General features: G+C 41.9%; 1 non-coding gene across 1 annotated transcript; it reads right to left on the bottom strand.

Moving 5' to 3' along the window:
• Positions 1 to 570: 570 nt before the first annotated feature.
• On the bottom strand, positions 571 to 677 carry LOC127123969 (small nucleolar RNA R71). Its single transcript, XR_007803621.1, has one exon. It is a non-coding gene; the product is annotated as a small nucleolar RNA R71 (small nucleolar RNA).
• Between the last annotated feature and the right edge of the window lie 17,964 nt (positions 678 to 18,641).

Raw genomic sequence — 18,641 nt, 5'->3', positions numbered from 1 at the left:
TTTGGCGCCGTTGTTGAGGATCGTTTTCGTCAAATTTCATTACCCTGTTGTTATATCGTTTAGACTTAGGCTCTTACCCGCCGGTCAATGCGAAAAGCTCGCAGCACCGGAAGCTTAGTATATCCTCTGGCGGAACCTGAATGTTACGCTCGCACACGTTTATTCTTTCATAGAATTAGGAGAGCTATGGCCGAAGATCAAAACCAAAGACCTCTTAAGGACTTCGCTCAACCATCCAACGAAGAACCTAGTTCTAGTATAGTAAACCCAACCATTCCAGCTAATAATTTCGAACTTAAACCTTCCCTGTTGCAACTAGTGCAACAGAGACAATTTGCAGGTCTCTCTACTGAGAACCCAAACCAACATTTAAAAATCTTTCTCCAATTAGCAGACACTTTTAAAACCAATGAAATTTCTCCTGAGGCAATACGTTTAAGATTATTCCCTTTTTCCCTCAGAGATAAAGCCCTATCATGGTTAGATTCCCTTCAACCCAATTCCATTACGACTTGGGATAACTTTAGAAGAGTATTCCTTGCTAGATACTTTCCCCCGAGTAAAACCGTCGTTCTTCGAAACCATATAACTAGATTTACCTAGAACCAAGAAGAATCGATGTTCGAAGCTTGGGAGAGATATAAAGAGTTGTTAAGAGCATGCCCACATCATGGTTTAGAAAATTGGTTAATCATTCAGACCTTCTATAATGGACTTCACTATAACACTAAGATGACCATCGATGCTGCCGCAGGCGGTGTGCTGATGAACAAACCTTATCCTGAAGCTAGTGCCCTCATCGAAGATATGGCTCAAAACCATCAATCATGGGGAGTCAAACGAGCGACAGTTGAGAAGAAGGAAGCCTAAGGAGGAGTGCATGAACTAAGCTCTATAGACATGATGCAAGCTAAAATGGATGCATTAGCCCTCAAGGTCGAGCATATAGCATAAACCTGAATACTGCAGCCGCAGTTTCGTCAGATTGTGAGATATGTGGAACCAAAGGACACCAATCTGCAGAATGCAGTCTATTAAACGAAACCCACTATGAGCAAGTGAACTACACCCAAGGGAACCCATATTTGAATACCTATAACCCTGGATGGAGGAATCACCCGAACTTCTCTTATAAAAACAATAACCTTATCCAAAATGATGCACCTCCAATACAACCTAGTTATCAAGCCCCAAGACCAAATCAACCTATGCAACCTGTACCACCAAAGCCGAGCCTTGATAAAATTATGGAAAATTTTATCACTGCTCAAACCCAACAAAACAAGGAGTTCATGAACCAAAACATTCATGTTAACGAATTGATTACTCAGTTAGGAACCAAGGTTGACCAAATAGTTACTCATACTAAGATGCTTGAGACTCAGATCTCTCAAGTAGCTTTAAACCAAGCCCCTCAGACTACACCTGGAGGACAATTCCCTGGGCAACCTTAACAAAATCCGAGAGGACAAGCCAAACCCAAGATTGATCGAACCCGAAACTTCTAAGGAATATACCAAACCCACAGACAAAGTAAAGGAACCAGAGGAATCTGAAAACCAGGAAGGTCAAGAAAAAGGAGAAGAACCTAAAGATAAAACTTACGTACCACCCCCGCCATATAAACCACCTATACCATATCCGCAAAGACTCAAACAAACCCAGATCAATAACAAGTATCAAAAATTTATTAAAGTTAAAGAAAAACTTCATGTAGAAATCCCTTTCACATAAGCCATCACCCAAATACCTTCTTATGTAAAGTTTCTCAAAGACATCCTTACCAACAAACGTAGACTTGACGATCCGAAGCCCTTGGAATGTAATGCCATTTCCGAGAATAAATTAGCCAAAAAAGACAAAGATCCTGGAAATTTCTCCATTCCTTATCTTTTGGGTAGTCATGTCATCGAAAAAGCTTTTCTAGACTTAGGAGCTAGTGTGAGCTTAATGCCTTTAGCAGTTTGTGAGAGGTTAAACTTAGGAGAATTACAACCCACTAAGATGTCACTTTAGTTAGTCGATAGATCTGTTAAGTATCCGATAGGCATTTTAGAAGATGTCCCTGTTAGGATAGGTCAGTTATTTATCCCTACTGATTTTGTTCTCATGGACATCAAAGAGGACAATGATATACCAATCCTTCTAGGTAGACCATTCTTATCAACTGCAGGAGCCATAATAGATGTCAAGAGAGGAAAGTTGACCTTTGAGGTAGGTGACGAGAAAATAGAATTTATACTTTCGAAATTTCTTATGGCACCTGTGATGGGAGACGCGTGTTATGCCTTAGATATCATTGATGAGTGCGTTAGGGAATTAGAACAAGAAGAAATCATAAAAACAATTAAGTTACCATCAACTCTCATAACAAAAGATGATGACTTTAAGAAACCCTACATCGATGACAACCTTTACGAATGTTTATCCCTTACCCCAGATCCTATGCCATGCTCTAAGAAACCAACCTTAGAACTTAAAGAACTGCCTAAAAACCTGAGATATGAGTTCCTCGATGAAGAGATGAACCGTCCAGTTATAGTCAGTGCTACCTTGAGCCAAGAGGAAACGAACCAAATTTTAGATGTTTTACGAAGATATCCCTCAGCCTTAGGATATAATATCTCTGACCCAAAAGGTATAAGCCCATCCGTATGCATGCATCGGATTTTGCTCGAATAAGATTCAAAACCCTCCAGAGAACATCAGAGAAGAATAAACTCTATAATGAGTGATGTTGTTAAAAAGTAAGTTCTTAAGTTACTTGAGGCAGGTATAATCTACCAGATCTCGGATAGTAAGTGGGTGAGCCCTGTGCATGTAGTACCTAAAAAGGGAGGCATGACAGTCGTGCAAAACGATAAAGGCGAACATGTAGCAAAATGGTTAGAAGGAGGATGGCGGATGTGTATAGATTATAGAAAATTAAATAAACCAACCAGGAAGGATCATTTCCCTTTACCATTTATAGACAATATGTTGGAGCGTCTAGCCAGACACTCTTACTTCTACTATCTGGATGGATACTCTGGATTCTTCCAAATACCTATCCACCCCGAAGATCAAGAAAAAACTACCTTTACATGCCCTTGTAGCGGGGTATTCGTTACCATTAGAGATATTCACTAAATCCAAGGTAAATCATACAAGTCGAGTCGCCACCGCACTTCTATTTATCCAAAGGAATGGTTAGAAAGCGAACAAAAACCTTAAAGTTTTAACAAAAACTAGTAAAAGAGAAATTAGAGATCTGGGTAAGGGGGTTGGTTATGTAATGGGAAGGTGTTAGGCATCCAAAACATCCTAGGTACTCCTAGGGAGCCCTTTTCATACTTGTTGTAAAGGTTGTTGTTTTTGTGAAAAAAATTTGTTTGTGCAAACATGATTGAAGAGATGAGAAGAGAATATACAAGTTATTTACATTTTTGTATTTGGATGGATAAACACATTGCCTACGTACCATCTTAAAAAAGATTAAGATCAAAACCTTGTAGTTCGTGGTAAAAATCTCAAAATGAGTTGGTGAATTGATTGGTCCAAAAGCCTTAAGGTCTTTTGTTATCCAAAGGAGAAAACTCAACTTAAAACCACAAATCCACCATGTGAGGATAGCTTCAACATGCTAGTGAGGGGTTAACCCTATAATAAGCACGGAAGACTCATTGTCCATCACTAAGGATATAGGTGAGTATTACATCTACCACAAGGATAACTCAAACCTAATAGCTAAAGGTTATAAAAAATTTGATTAAGGAAGTGGCCATTGGAACCACAAAAAGACATTTGAATGGGTTATATTTACCAATTAGAAGTATATACAAAACGGTCAAAGTTGACTTAAATATTCAATTCAAAATAAGTGTTATGAAAAGAAAGTTTGAAAATCAAAAGCATAAGGCTTGGGTTTCTAATGTTTGAAAACAATGGTTAAATGTTTGCACAAAAAGTTTTGGCTTGGGTTAGAGTGGAGGGAAGAAGAAGAAGGGCTAAAGTCCTAAGTAAAGCAAAAAGGTGAGGGATAAAGAAACAAAACCACAATGGAGTTCCTCTCTTGAGATCATATGGATGATCTAAGTAGCTCCCATCCTTTGGAATAAGCAATCACATAAACATAAACTCAAGCAATCATCAATCAAAGTGAATTCTTGGAAAGACTCCTCAATGCATCTTGGATCTCTCTCTCTTAGAAGCTCATGGCAATGGTTCCCCAAATTTGAATCAAAGTGGAATCCGTAGCACAAGAACACACACATCAAAGAGTTTTATGAAGCAAATCAAGAATGTACAAGAGTGAGTTTAGAGGCTTGGTCCTTCTAATCCATCTTCATCATTAAAGTTCTTTTACTCCAATTTTGCATAGGGAATGTCCTAGAAACTAAGTCCATTCGTCCATTTTTTGCGTTTGGTCCACAACAATCAAAACAAAACATAAGCACAATAGTATATATACAATTATGTGCTCAAGTGAGGAAAAGGCAAATGGCATTAACATAAACATGTGCTCAAGTGAGCAAAGGGAAAAGCAAATGAATAATATGTACAAGAATAGTAAATTGCATAAAACAGGAAAAGAGTCTCAAGAGACCGATCTAGGATCAAACTAGATAGGCACACCAAATCAAGACTTGTCCCGGTGAGGATATAACTCAATGGGGAAAACCATCCCAATATATGTGTTGGGAAGGAACAAAAACAATCAACATCCACGAGGATATAACCTGGTGGGGAATATGGAAGAAAGGATAGACGTTTTCTGCTTATGGAGCTGACTCTATATGGAGAGATCAGACACACACATCTGCTCGGGGAAGTATATCACCAAATAGCAGGAGACAGCAAACAACGATATATGGCCAAGAATGCAACATGAATATCTGAATTTTATAATTATGCATGTATGCGCGTGGTTTATGTATGATGTATGTTGACAAACAGACATATCTAACACATCCAGGTCCAGGAATCAACCACCCGGTACTACATCTCAAGAGAGAAAGCCAAGTTCACCGGAGAGTATCCGATCTGTTGGGGATCAGAGATACCAGGAAGCAAAGAACTCTGCAGGGGATGAATCATCAATCATTCCAGTTGGGGACGAGAGTTATCACAGACAAGGTCCACCATACCAACAACTCTACTGGGGAATTTATCCGAGGAGATAAAGGATTTATCGGGATCAACCACCAAATACCGCTCTTGCCCAAAGAGATCCAAGCTGCTGAGGAAGAAAGATTGCTACTCTACTGAAGGGAAGAGAGGTGACTCTCAACAAGCAATCCAATTGGTAGGATAAACCACAAGGGGTTCCGGAGGGAGGAGATACAGTCATGCCAAGAATATGGACAAAAATCTTACCCTGTTGGGGATCGTACCACCCTTGGGAGAGCACTGAGGATCTCCTAAATATCCTTTCGTCATTGTGAATGTTCTCTTTGTTTAAAAACAAATTATAAAAAATTTGATCGTTTAAAACAATGATATTTTCTTAATCAAAACATGCAAAACATTTGTTGAATAGAAACAGATAAGAGTGCCAATAATTGGATAAAAGGCTCAAATTTATTTGATAGAATGGTAGTCTGCGAATGGCAAGACTCCATAGATCTTTACAAATTTGAAATTGGTGATATATATTAGAAAAGGGATACATTGAACATAATGACCATCTCTCCACCAATTCTAAATCCGATGTATTTGAAGCTTTGGTTGATAATGAGCAAGGATTTCTGACGGACGACAGTTGTAGAACAAAGTCTTATCAGAATGCAGTTACTTGCCAAATCCCTAATTTTTGCCTAGATTGCCCCAGGATGAGGTACTCAATCTAGCGGGATACATATATCATTATTATATATTTTTTGTGTCTCTAACTTTTGCCTGGATCGCCCTTTTGGGTTTTCAATCCACCGAGACACTCATTTTTGCCTAAGCCGCCCTTTCGGGTTTTCAACTTAGCGAGCTATTCAGTTTTTTTTAGGCGAAGTATTTCTTGACTGCATCTGAATTCACAGGACGAGAGAAATGCTCCCCATCATAAGTTTTAAGTATCAAAGCACCGCCTGAAAAGGCTCTCTTAACAACATATGGACCTTCATAGTTTGGAGTCCACTTGCCCCTGGAATCGGGCGCGAAAGACAAGACTTTCTTGAGCATAAGGTCACCTTCTCGTAACACACGAGGCTTGACCTTCTTATTAAAAGCTTTCTTCATTCTCTGCTGATATAACTGACCATGGCACATGGCAGTCAATCTCTTCTCTTCAATCAAGTTTAGCTGGTCATAACGACTCTGAACCCATTCAGCATCAGTCAACTTGGCCTCCATCAAGACTCTCATTGATGGGATCTCCACCTCTACTGGGAGTACAGCCTCCATGCCATAAACAAGAGAGAAAGGGGTTGCCCTTGTTGAAGTGCAGACAGATGTACGATAGCCATGCAAAGAGAATGGTAGCATCTCATGTCAATCTTTGTACGTAACAACCATCTTCTGGATAATCTTCTTGATGTTCTTGTTAGCAGCTTCAACAGCCCCATTCATATTGGGTCTGTACGGAGAAGAATTATGATGTGCAATATTGAATTCACTACACAGCTCTTTCATCATCTTGTTATTCAAGTTAGATCCATTATCAGTCATGATCTTATCTGGCACACCATATCGGCATATGAGTTGATTCTTGATAAACTTCACGACCACCTTCCTGGTCACATTTGCATACGACGCCGCTTCAACCCACTTGGTGAAGTAATCAATTGCTACGAGAATAAATCTGTGTCCATTGGACGCTTTCGGCTCTATCATGCCAATCATGTCAATTCCCACATGGAGAAAGGCCATGATGATGAGATCATATTCAAAAGTGTCAGGGGAATATGAATCTTATCAGCATAAATCTGACACTTGTGGCATTTCTTCACAAATTTGCAGCAGTCAGACTCCATTGTCAGCCAATAGTAGCCTGCTCTCAACATCTTTCTAGCCATGGCATGTCCATTGGAATGAGTACCAAATGAACCCTCATGGACCTCAGTCATCAACAGGTCTGCTTCGTGTCTATCCACGCATCTGAGCAGAACCATGTCAAAATTTCTTTTGTAAAGCACTTTGCCATTGAGGTAGAAACTGCCTGACAATCTTCTCAAAGTCTTCCTATCTTTTACAGATGCCCCAGGCGGGTAAATCTGGCTCTGAAGGAAACACTTGATATCATAATGCCACAGCTTATCATCTTTTACTTATTCTACTGCAAATACATGAGCTGGTCTGTCCAAGCGCATCACAGTGATATTGGGGACTTCATTCCATAATTTAACCACAATCATTGAAGCGAGCGTAGCAAGAGCGTCTGCCATCCGATTCTCATCTCGAGAAATATGATGGAAGTCAACCTCAGTAAAGAACGTTGAAATCCTCCTCGCATAATCTCTGTATGGAATGAGGCCAGGCTGATTCGTTTCCCATTCACCCTTAATCTGATTAACAACAAGGGCTGAATCACCATATACATCAAGATGCTTGATCCTAAGATCAATGCACTCTTCTAATCCCATAATACAGGCCTCATACTCAGCCATATTATTCGTGCATTTGAAAGTTAGCCTTGCTGTAAAAGGAATATGCGCGCCCTGAGGAGTAATAATCACGACCCCAATACCATTTCCATACTGATTTACAGCGCCATCTAACACCATACTCCATCTGGAACCAGGCTCTGGCCCTTCATCAAGTGTGGGTTCATCACAATCTTTCATTTTTAAATACAGAATCTCCTCATCCGGGAAGTCATACTGAACTGACTGATAATCTTCAATAAGCTGATGTGCCAAATGGTCAGCCAAGATACTACCTTTAATAGCCTTCTGAGCTCGATACTCAATATCATACTCAGATAACAACATCTGCCAACGGGCAATTCTCCCTATTAAAGCAGGCTTCTCGAAGATGTACTTGATTGGATCCATCCTGGATATCAACCAAGTCGTATGATTTATCATATACTGGCGTAAGCGCTTAGCAGCCCAAGCCAAAGCACAGCATGTCTTTTCAAGCATTGAGTATCGAGACTCACAATCAGTGAACTTCTTACTCAGGTAGTAAATAGCATACTCCTTCTTCCCTGATTCGTCTTGCTGACCAAGGACACAACCCATCGAGTCTTCAAGAACAGTCAGATACATGATCAAAGGTCTTCCCTCTACAGGAGGAGACAGAATCGGAGGCTCAGACAGATATTCTTTAATACTGTCGAAAGCTTTCTAGAAATCCTCGGTCCAATCATGGGACTGATCTTTCCGGAGGAGCTTGAATATAGGCACACATGTGGCAGTCATGTGGGATATGAATCTGGAGATATAATTCAAGCGGGCAAGAAAACCTCGGACTTGTTTCTCAGTTTTGGGCGCAGGCATCTCATGTATTGCTTTGACCTTTGCAAGGTCAACCACAATACCTCTTTCACTAACAATGAAGCCCAATAACTTGCCAGAACGGATTCCAAATGTACACTTGTTGGGATTCAGACGAAGCTTATATTTCCTCAAACGCTGGAAAAGCTTCAACAAATGCTCTACATGTTCAACTTCCGTTCTTGACTTAGCAATCATATCATCAACATATACCTCAATCTCCTTGTGCATCATATCATGAAACAAGGTGGTCATAGCTCGTTGATACGTGGCTCCGGCGTTCTTCAAACCGAAGGGCATCACTCGATAACAGAATGTTCCCTAAGGTGTGATGAATGTTGTCTTCTCCATATCCTCGGGTGGCATTTTAATCTGATTATATCCGGAAAATCCATCCATAAACGAGAAGACTTTGAATTTAGCTGTATTGTCTACCAACATATCAATATGTGGTAGAGGGAAATCATCTTTCGGACTAGCTTTATTCAAGTTTCTATAGTCCACACACATCCGGACTTTTCCATCATTCTTAGGCACGGGCACAATATTGGCCACCCATTGAGGATATATAGAAGTCACCAGAAACCCCGCATCAATTTGCTTCTGAACTTCCTCTTTGATCTTCACTGCCATATCAGGATGAGTTCTTCTGAGCTTCTGCTTTACAGACATGCACTCAGGCTTTAGAGGTAGGAAATGTTGCACAATATCAGTATCTAGACCAGGCATGTCTTCATATGACCAGGCAAAGACGTCAACATTGTCTCGTAGCAACTTAATCAACCCCTTCTTAACAGATTCTTCCAAAAGTTCCCCAATCTTTACCTCTCGCACACAATCTTCAGACCTCAAGTTGACTGTTTCCAGATACTCAAGATGCGGCTGAATGATATTCTCTTCATGCTCAAGTAGCCGGGTGATCTCATCAGGAATCTCTTCAACCTCATCTTCCTCTGCCTCAAATACAGGGAATTCAAAATTAGGAGATGGTGTTGGGTCATTATGTTCAATGGGTTTAGAAATCAACCTGCATAGTGATTTTTGGATATGAAAAACTTTAGAATTCAGACAAGGCAAATCATTATACAGATGAGAAGATTGATTTTATTTTTTAGGGTTTTATGTGATCACCAATTTCATGCAAAAAGCGAAAAGGGAAAATAAATGGAAAAACAAACATTTAACATGAATTTATTGAATGAAAATATCATTGTACTTATGCGTCAACAATGTCATCACTCCTCCTTTTGGCACGGGAGAAGGGTTTTCAAACAAAGTGATTATTACGTTGACTTATGGACAACTGTTGGAATATCCACAGCGACCCAATTGTTGTAGACCCCACTAGGGATGATGAAGTTGCCAGAATCCTTTATATCTTCTTCTAAAACGGCAGCAGCCTCCTCATCTAGACCAGTGTGGATGAAACCTTCACTCTTGAATAACCCTTGCTTGTTGAAAGTACCAGAAGAAAAACCTATGCCAGCCCGAGACTCGTTGTCTTCTAACTTAATCATTTTTCCTAAGCCAGCAGTTGCACCACGCTCAATGGCCAACTTTGCATCTTTGTAGGAAGAAAATGAAGGAGCTCTTTTCTCAATAGGCTCACCAATAGATAAAGCTTGGAAAGGAGTTCCAATTTCAACCTCAGCATCTATATAAGAGAAGGAAGATAAATGGCTAACCAGGAGAGCCCTTTCTCCCCCTACCACCACCAGCTTCTTGTTTTTCACGAATTTCAATTTCTGGTGTAGGGTGGACGTCACGGCGCCTGCCTCGTGAATCCATGGTCTTCCTAAGAGACAACTATACGATGGGTGAATGTCCATAGCCTGGAAGGTAATCTGGAAATCACTTGGTCCGATCTTGATTGGGAGATCAACTTCCCGAATCACAGTTTTGCGAGACCCATCGAAAGCCTTCACAACTACTCCACTCTGCCTCATGGGAGGCCCTTGATATGATAGCTTTGAGAGAGTGGACTTTGGCAATACGTTCAATGATGACCCAGTGTCCACCAGTACATTGGACATGGCGTCGTCTCACAAAAACTCAGGTTGTTACAAGCAGTAATGTTTCCGACAATGCTATCGAATTGCTCCAAAGTGACATCGTGATCCACATATGCCACATCCAACACCTTCTGCAGAGCCTCTCGGTGTGGTTCTGAATTTAAGAGTAAGGATAACACAGATATTTTGGATGGCGTTTGTAGAAGTTGGTCTACAACATTGTACTCGCTCCTTTTGATGAGTCTCAGCATCCCATCACAGTCTTCTTTCTTATTTCCACTCGGGCCAACAGAAGTAGGAGTTTTCAGTACGGAGGAGGGCTGAACAGCAAGTGCCGGATTCAGAGAATTCATAGCGTTCCCGATCGGGCGTTCAACAAAATCAGCATTAACTTAAGGCTTCGGCGGTGCTGAAAATACATGGCCACTACGGGTCAAACTGCTAACATCGACAATATTCACAACAGAAGAAGAGGGCAAGGACACCTCTTTCCCATTCTCTACTGCTACGGTGTTGTAGCCATAGGGAACTGCCTTTTCAGAAGAGTAAGGCACAGAACCAGCAGGCTTGATGGTCAAAACGGGAGAAGCCTTCTGCTTGCTACCATTGTACTTGATGATAACAGGCTCGGGTATCCGGAACACTGGGGAGATCACATTGACCTCAGGCTCATTTTCATCAACATTTCTATTTTGAAGGATCTCAATGACTCCTTCATCCAGCATTTCCTGAACATCCTTGCGCACCTGGCAACAACCCAATCGGTTAACAGAGCAGACTCGGCATCTATCATGGTCATGCTCATAATAACTGTAGTCACACAACAAGCGATGCATCTGGACCAGAGACTGTTGAATATGACTGACATATTTGACCTTGTATTTTCCAGGGCAACCCTGGACCATGTTGACAAATTTCCCATGTTCGGGCAATGGGTTCTTCTTCACATTAGGGCCTACGTCCTCAAAACGTAAAATACCACACCTCACAAGGTCTTGAACCTTGGTCTTCAAAGGGTAACAATTCTCCACGTCATGGTCGGGAGCACCAGAATGGTAAACAGAATGTAACTCAGGCTTATACCACCACTGGGGGTTAGCAGGTATAGCCGGTGGGTCTCTCGGAGTAATCGGCTTCCTTTCTATCAAAGAGGGATATAACTCTGCGTACGTCATAGGAATAGGATCGAAGGTGACCCTTTTCCTCTCGTAACTCGTGCTGGTTTGATTACTGTTTCGAGGCTGGTAGGTCTGTTGCTACGGTCGGTGCTCTTGTTGCTGATATTGCTGAGGTGGTTGTTGATTGTTGCTATGTTGCTGATACTGTTGATTGTCTCTGAAAACAGGTGCTATATGAGCCACCTGGTGCTGGTTACTGGCGGGACGCACAGTCTTCCTCCTCACAAAGGGTCTTCTTGGTTTCTCATGGGAGATCACAACATGTGCCTCTCCATCTTTCTTCTTTGCAAACGCCCCATAACGTTTGGCAGAAGAGCCTTCTTCTCTGGTTAACCGTCCTTCACGGACCCCTTCTTCTAGACGCATCCCCATATTCACCATCTCGGTGAAGTCAGAAGGAGCGCTAGCAATCATCCGCTCATAATAAAAAGAACTTAAAGTCTTCAAAAAGATCTTAGTCATCTCTTTCTCTTCAAGCGGAGGCACGATCTGTGCTGCCACCTCTCGCCACCTCTGAGCGTACTCCTTAAATGTTTCTTTATCCTTCTGGGACATGGCTCTCAACTGATCACTATCGGGAGCCATATCCACGTTGTACTTGTACTGCTTGACTAAGGCTTCACCGAGATCATTGAAGGATCGGATGTTCGCGCTGTGTAAACCCTTGTACCAACGCAAAGCGGCACCGGACAGACTGTCCTGAAAGTAGTGGATGAGTAGTTGGTCCTTATCGGTTTGAGTCGACATCTTCCTGGCATACATGACCAGGTGGCTGAGAGGACAAGTATTTCCTTTGTACTTTTCAAAATTAGGGACCTTGAATTTCACAGGGATCTTCACATTTGGAACCAAGCAGAGTTCGGCAGCATACTTGCCGAAAAGATCCTTCCCTCTGAGAGTTTTCAATTCCTTGCGAAGCTCAAGAAATTGATCGTTCATAGCATCCATCTTCTCATAAACATCTGGACCCTCAGACGGCTCAGAATGATAGATGGTGTCGTCTACCCTGGGCAAAGTATGCATGATAGGAGGAGGAAGGGCAAGGACCGGGCTAGATGCCGGCAGAGAAGCAAAGGTGGGAACAGGACCCTGAGGCATGAAGTTGGGAGGCATCCCCCACGGGAACCCGATTGGCATGGCTGTTGGAACAAAGTGTGCACTGGCAGCGGGCACAGTAGAGGAGACAATCTCGGAGATAACTGTCCTCTGGGGAGGAGTTGAAGGTGTCGGAGAAGACTGGCTCTGGGCAGCCATGAGTGACTCCATTAGGGCAGTCAATCTGGCCACTTCCTCTTTCAGCTCGCGGTTCTCTTGCTCTAAGTGATCCATTAGTCTTGAAATGTTGGCTGTAGTGTAGTACCGGTGAGTCAGCTTGTCTTCAAAATAAATGAAGGACACAGAGTTAGACCACAGGGCAAGGGACCGAAAACAAAACCTGCTTATGCATATGATGCATGCAATGTTTGTGCATATGATTTGTTTTTTATTTCAAAGGAACTTTAGAGTTTTATTTGCAAATTCTGGAAATATTAAGCATTTTATCACATATGGAAATATCTCATCAAATAATATCAGGGAAAAGAAGTGCAGCATCGTCAATCATATACAAGAGAAAAGGAAAATAATCATCATATGGATCCCTAGAAACAATCATCTAAAGCTCGGGACACAGGGGGATAAGATGCGCGAAGCCTCTTCACCTCCCTCTCGTAGGCTGCCTCCATATCGGCCTTCTCTTTGGCGAGTCAATCATACCTCCTCTTCCAGAACTTAGAAGACTGAGGAAGTAGAGAAGTCCATATATCATCAGGGTCATCAATAACCTGATGCTCAAGAAACTCAATCAACGCATCCTTCTCCTTAATCTGCTGAAGCAACTCTTCACGTTCACGGATCCAGGCACGTGAATGGTCTTCGTCTCTCAACTCCTCTACTCCTTGATTAGGGAGGGTTGAAGGCCCAGCCATAATCATAGGTGTAGGTCTCGGATACTCGTAAGGCATGAGATACTCAGACGCCCTCTTCCTAACCCAAACAGTGTAAGGCTCCAAAGCGATGTAATTCTTAGGACCTAACTCTTTCCTTCCTTTCCTATGAATCTTGCGCGAAGCGCGGACCATCCTAGCTTTCAAGCCTTGGGGATCTTTACCCTCCTGAAAGAACACACCCTCTAACAGAATGTTATTAGGTTTATCCTTTAGGGGGAACCCAAGTTGCCGACGTGCCAAAACAGGATTGTAGTTAATCCCACCACATGTACCAAGAAGAGGTAGATTGGAGAATTCGCCACAAGAGTCAATAATCTGCACACCATCATACACACGGTTATACCAAGAGATATCATCATTAGTGAGAGACATAAGTCTCGTGGACCACCGTAGACATTCCTTGTTCTCCTTGAAAGCGGCCGTCTGAGGTAAGTGAGAAATAAACCACTTATATAACAGAGGCAAACAACACACAATGGCGCCACCCCCCTTTTCATTCCTCATATGCAAAGAGAAGTAGGTATCGCCCAACAGAGTCAGAACGGGATTAAGAGTAGAGAAAATCCTAATAGCGTTCACATTCACAAACTTGTCGATGTTGGGGAATAATACTAACCCATAGATGAGAAGTACAAATATGGCCTCAAAGGCGTCCTCTTTCATGGCCTTCCCATACACAATAGCCTTCCAAGGTAAATCATACAAGTCGAGTCGCCACCGCACTTCTATTTATCCAAAGGAATGGTTAGAAAGCAAACAAAAACCTAAAAGTTTTATCGAATAAAAAACTAGTAAAAATGTCAGAGATCTGGGTAAGGGGGTTGGTTATGCAATGGGAAGGTGTTAGGCACCCAAAGCATCCTAGGTACTCCTAGGGAGCCCTTTTCACATTTGTTGCAAAGGTTGTTGTTTTTTTTTTTTTGAAAATTTATTTGTGCAAACATGATTGAAGGGATGAGAAATGCGTGTATGTTTATCTAATGTACTACTTACTAAAAGAAGGGTCAAAAGAAAATGACTCGCACGGACGTCGCATCCACTGCATACGTATCTCATCTGAATCTGAGAATCAGAGTCTTCGTAGCTCAGCTACCTATGGGTTAAAGAGGAGTGTGCTCGCTAAGACGTCGAGTCTTATGCCTACGTATCTCATCTGGGATAAAAATCAGAGCAAAACGTAGTTCGACCACCTATGGGGTAAGGGTTGAACGACGTTACTACACAATCTACCAGATGCTCGACCTTTGGAGACTTACTCGCCTGTAGTAGAAGGAGTAAACGTGTTCTTAGGAGAAGAAAAATCAATGAGTTTGGGGTGTTTAGGGATGCTTATGGAAAAAGGCAGTCCTAGATGAAGGAACCGCGCAACCTTAATTGACATGCCACGAGAGGCTATGCGAAACCTAAGAAAGTGATAAAATGCGGGAAAAATAAAGTATCACGCGGATAAAGATCCGAAGCAACAGCAATTTACGAGGTAAGAAAACCAGAGATTCCCAAGCTAAACACCATCAAAGAAAGTGAGTCAGTACAGGTAATCAGAATAAACCTCCAGATGGTATCCCACAAATAAAGTGGAACACCAGGCAAGCCATCTCTGCAAGAGTCATATGAGCCCTCACAAAACAAAACTCAACAAACAGGTTAGAGAAACAAGATAGGGTAATCAAGAGTTGCCCCCAAATCATAATGTAACCACATGAATCATGCCATTAAAATTCACAAAAAGCTCACAAAAAGCAGCCAAGGGTAGGAGGCCTAAACCTCTTGTCAAACACATGCATCAAAAGGGCATCAAATTCACTCATAATACCTCATACATTCAGAGCATTCAAATTAAAAGCATAGAGTAATGGGAATAAGGCAAACCTGACTGGAGAGACCGATGAAATTGAATGGCACGGTTGGGTTTGCAAAGCACTCTTAGGGTTTATATGAGAGGGAATTGGTTCTTTGCCGGTGAGTCCCCTTCAGTCTCTGGAGGTTGCTCTGAACTCTGTTAGCTCTTCTCTCACTATCTTTTTCCCTGCCAGAGTAATAGGAATAGAATGGAATTTTGTTTCACTGAAACTCTGAATTTATAAGCTGGTTTTTGTGGACCTGTGGGCTCAAATGAGAGAGGCCCAAGTCCAAATTTTTTTTGTTATATTTTATTTATTATTTAATTTTTTTATTTTGTTTTAAACACGTGGGCTTCGCCTAGCGAGCATGACAGTTCAAGAAATTCCTCTGAGCGTAGGTGATTCTGGTGGCTTTTCTTGGGACTCGCTAGGCGACCCATTCTGCTCGCCTAGCGAGCATGACAGCTCATGAACAAACTTTTACTCCTTCAAGATTAACGTTTTGACTGCCGAATAGACCCCATTTGAACCTGTTGGAAGTATCTCAAGTCATTCCCTTGTGTTGACTGATCATCTAAATAGAACCCACAAAGTGTCTTGGATGATACTCAAGCTTCAAACAAAAGATGTTAGTGACACATTTTTGTGCTTTTGGTTAGTAAACAAAAGTAAGAGAAACAATGATGTATAATTCAAGCATGCTTGGTGATCTCAAACCAATCACAAGGAGTCCCACCCAAAGGCAAAGGGAACCAAGATGCTAAAGATCCTTGAGGCAATTCAAATGCAATGTTATGATGCCATGAGGGATCTCAGGGTCAAAATTGGGGTCTTACACCACCCAAAGGTAAAGGGACCCAAGATGCTTATGATCCTTGAGGCAATGCAGATGCAATGTTATGATGCCATGAGGGATCTTAGGGGCAAAATTAGGGTCTTACAGATGCCCCTATTTAAGGTCATTCTAGCGGAGAAGTGAAGGTTAAAATCTTCGCCTCGACGAGGTAGAATGAGCTTAAATAATAACAAAGAGACAAATTTTGGTCCCTAAGAGACCTCATGATGCAGATGCATGCATGTAAAATGGTAAAACTCTATGGGGATATGCATCCACAAATGCAAAGACCAGGAGGAAAACGACAATCCCTATGAATAATTCATTTTAACAGACAGAGACTCTGCCGGGGAGTAAAGGGATGAAAACGCGTGAGCAGGTCACGACTTGAAACTTGCTGAGAGACACAGAGAGAATCCATGAAATAAACCAATGGAAGGACTCGAGCTGACTCGAAGATGCATGTATTGGGGAAATATGCCAATACAGCAAAATTATCCGCAACGGATACTTCGGATAAAAATCCGGACTCAGGAGGGGATGTCCACTAAGGACTCAGCTGAGGAAAAGAACAAAATGAGGTATTACCGGTTACTGGGTAATAAGCTCAAAAACAGATCATGTAATCCCACCGGCATAAGGGTGAGGGAAAAACATAATCCGGGAGAATGAATATCTAAGACCGGTATAAGGGTGAGAGATATCAATCATCCAAAACGTCTGAGGAAGACCTAAAAGGTACATTTCAACTAAGGAAAACCTGACTCCACAGGGGACAAAAAGTCATAATAGGGAGCAGAAGGAGGGAACACCAGGGATGTCGGTTACTGGGCATATAATAGGTGACCAAGCAAAGCATGAATTGGGGAATATTCCCAAGACACTCATCATCCAAAAGAGGGCTAAAAGCAAACTCGATTATAGGACGGACATTCGATTCTAATACGGGATACAAATCTTACTCAACTGTGGAAGAGCAGAGGACTTCAACCAGAGAGTGCATGAGACATATTATCTATTACCGTCAGAACATAGATAATATACTCGCATGGAAGATTATCCATAACCGGCTACTGGGTTAATAAAGGATAGATCGACCGAGAGAGAAAGGCATCGGGATACCGAAACTAGGTATATAATGATGACCAATCAAGGGGAGCAACAAACATTACCGGTAACCGGTACATGAAAGATGACTTGTCGGGGATAAACTGATTAATCAGAGCAATTATACAGGAGAAAGAGTGGATATCAACACCGAATATTGGATGAAGATAACCGTCAAGGAGGGGATTACATCTACCGGATACTGGGTAGAAAACCACGAAAGAGTAACCATCATCGATTAGGATGAACAAAAGGTTAACTCTGCAAGGGGAAAAATAGGGTTTACAACTACCGGTATAAGGGTAGAAAACCACAGACTCCGTCGGGGATAAGATGAATGATTACTAATTGCTGAGCAATTATTCATTTATGCCATATTGGAGTGCAGGGAACAGTCACAACAGGCCAATATAAGATCAAACTAAAGAGGAAAACTGAATCAAGACTCGTCCTAGTGAGGATATAACTCAATAGGGAAACCCATCCCAATATATATGTTGGGAAGAAACAGAAACAACCATCATCCATGAGGTTATAACTCGGTGGGGAATATGGAAGGAAAGATAAACACTTTCTGCTTAAGGGGCTGACTCTACATGGGGAGATCAGACACCGACATCTGCTTGGGAAGCGTATTACCAACTAGCAGGGAATAACAAACAAAGATATATGGCAAAGAATGCAATCATGAATATCTGCATGTTTGAAAATATGTGCACACATGCATGTTTTATGTGTGATGAATGCTAACAAACAAACATTTCTAACACAAACAGTTCCAAAGGATCAGTACACAAACATCCGGTACTACGTCTCAAGAGAGAAAGCCAGATTCACCGGAGGGTATCCAATTTGATGAGGGAAAGAGATGTCAAGAAGCAAAGATCTCTGCAGGGGGATGAACGTCAGTCCTTCCAGCTGGGGACAGGAGTTATTGCACTGATAAAATCCGCCACATAAGCAACTCCATTGGGGAATCCATCCGAGGAGGTAAAGGGATTCTGGGGATCAACCACCAAACAGGATGCTTCCAAGGTCGCCTCCCAATATCGTACTACCAAAGAGATCACATTTGCTGAGGAGGAAAGGTCGTTACTCTGCTGAAGGGGAGAGTGGTGAATATCTTACCAAACACTCCGCTTGGTAGAGAAAAAAACCTCAAAAGGCCCCGGGGGAAGAAGATACAGGCATGTCGGGAATATGAACAAATGTCTTACCCTGTTGGAGATCATACCATCCTTGGGATAGCACTGAAGATCTCCTAAGTATCCT

The sequence above is a fragment of the Lathyrus oleraceus genome, chromosome 2 (genome assembly GCF_024323335.1).
Source record: "Lathyrus oleraceus cultivar Zhongwan6 chromosome 2, CAAS_Psat_ZW6_1.0, whole genome shotgun sequence".
NCBI lineage: Eukaryota > Viridiplantae > Streptophyta > Magnoliopsida > Fabales > Fabaceae > Lathyrus > Lathyrus oleraceus.
Note: the sequence above shows the minus strand (reverse complement) of the source record. Positions and strands in the feature narration are given on the sequence as shown.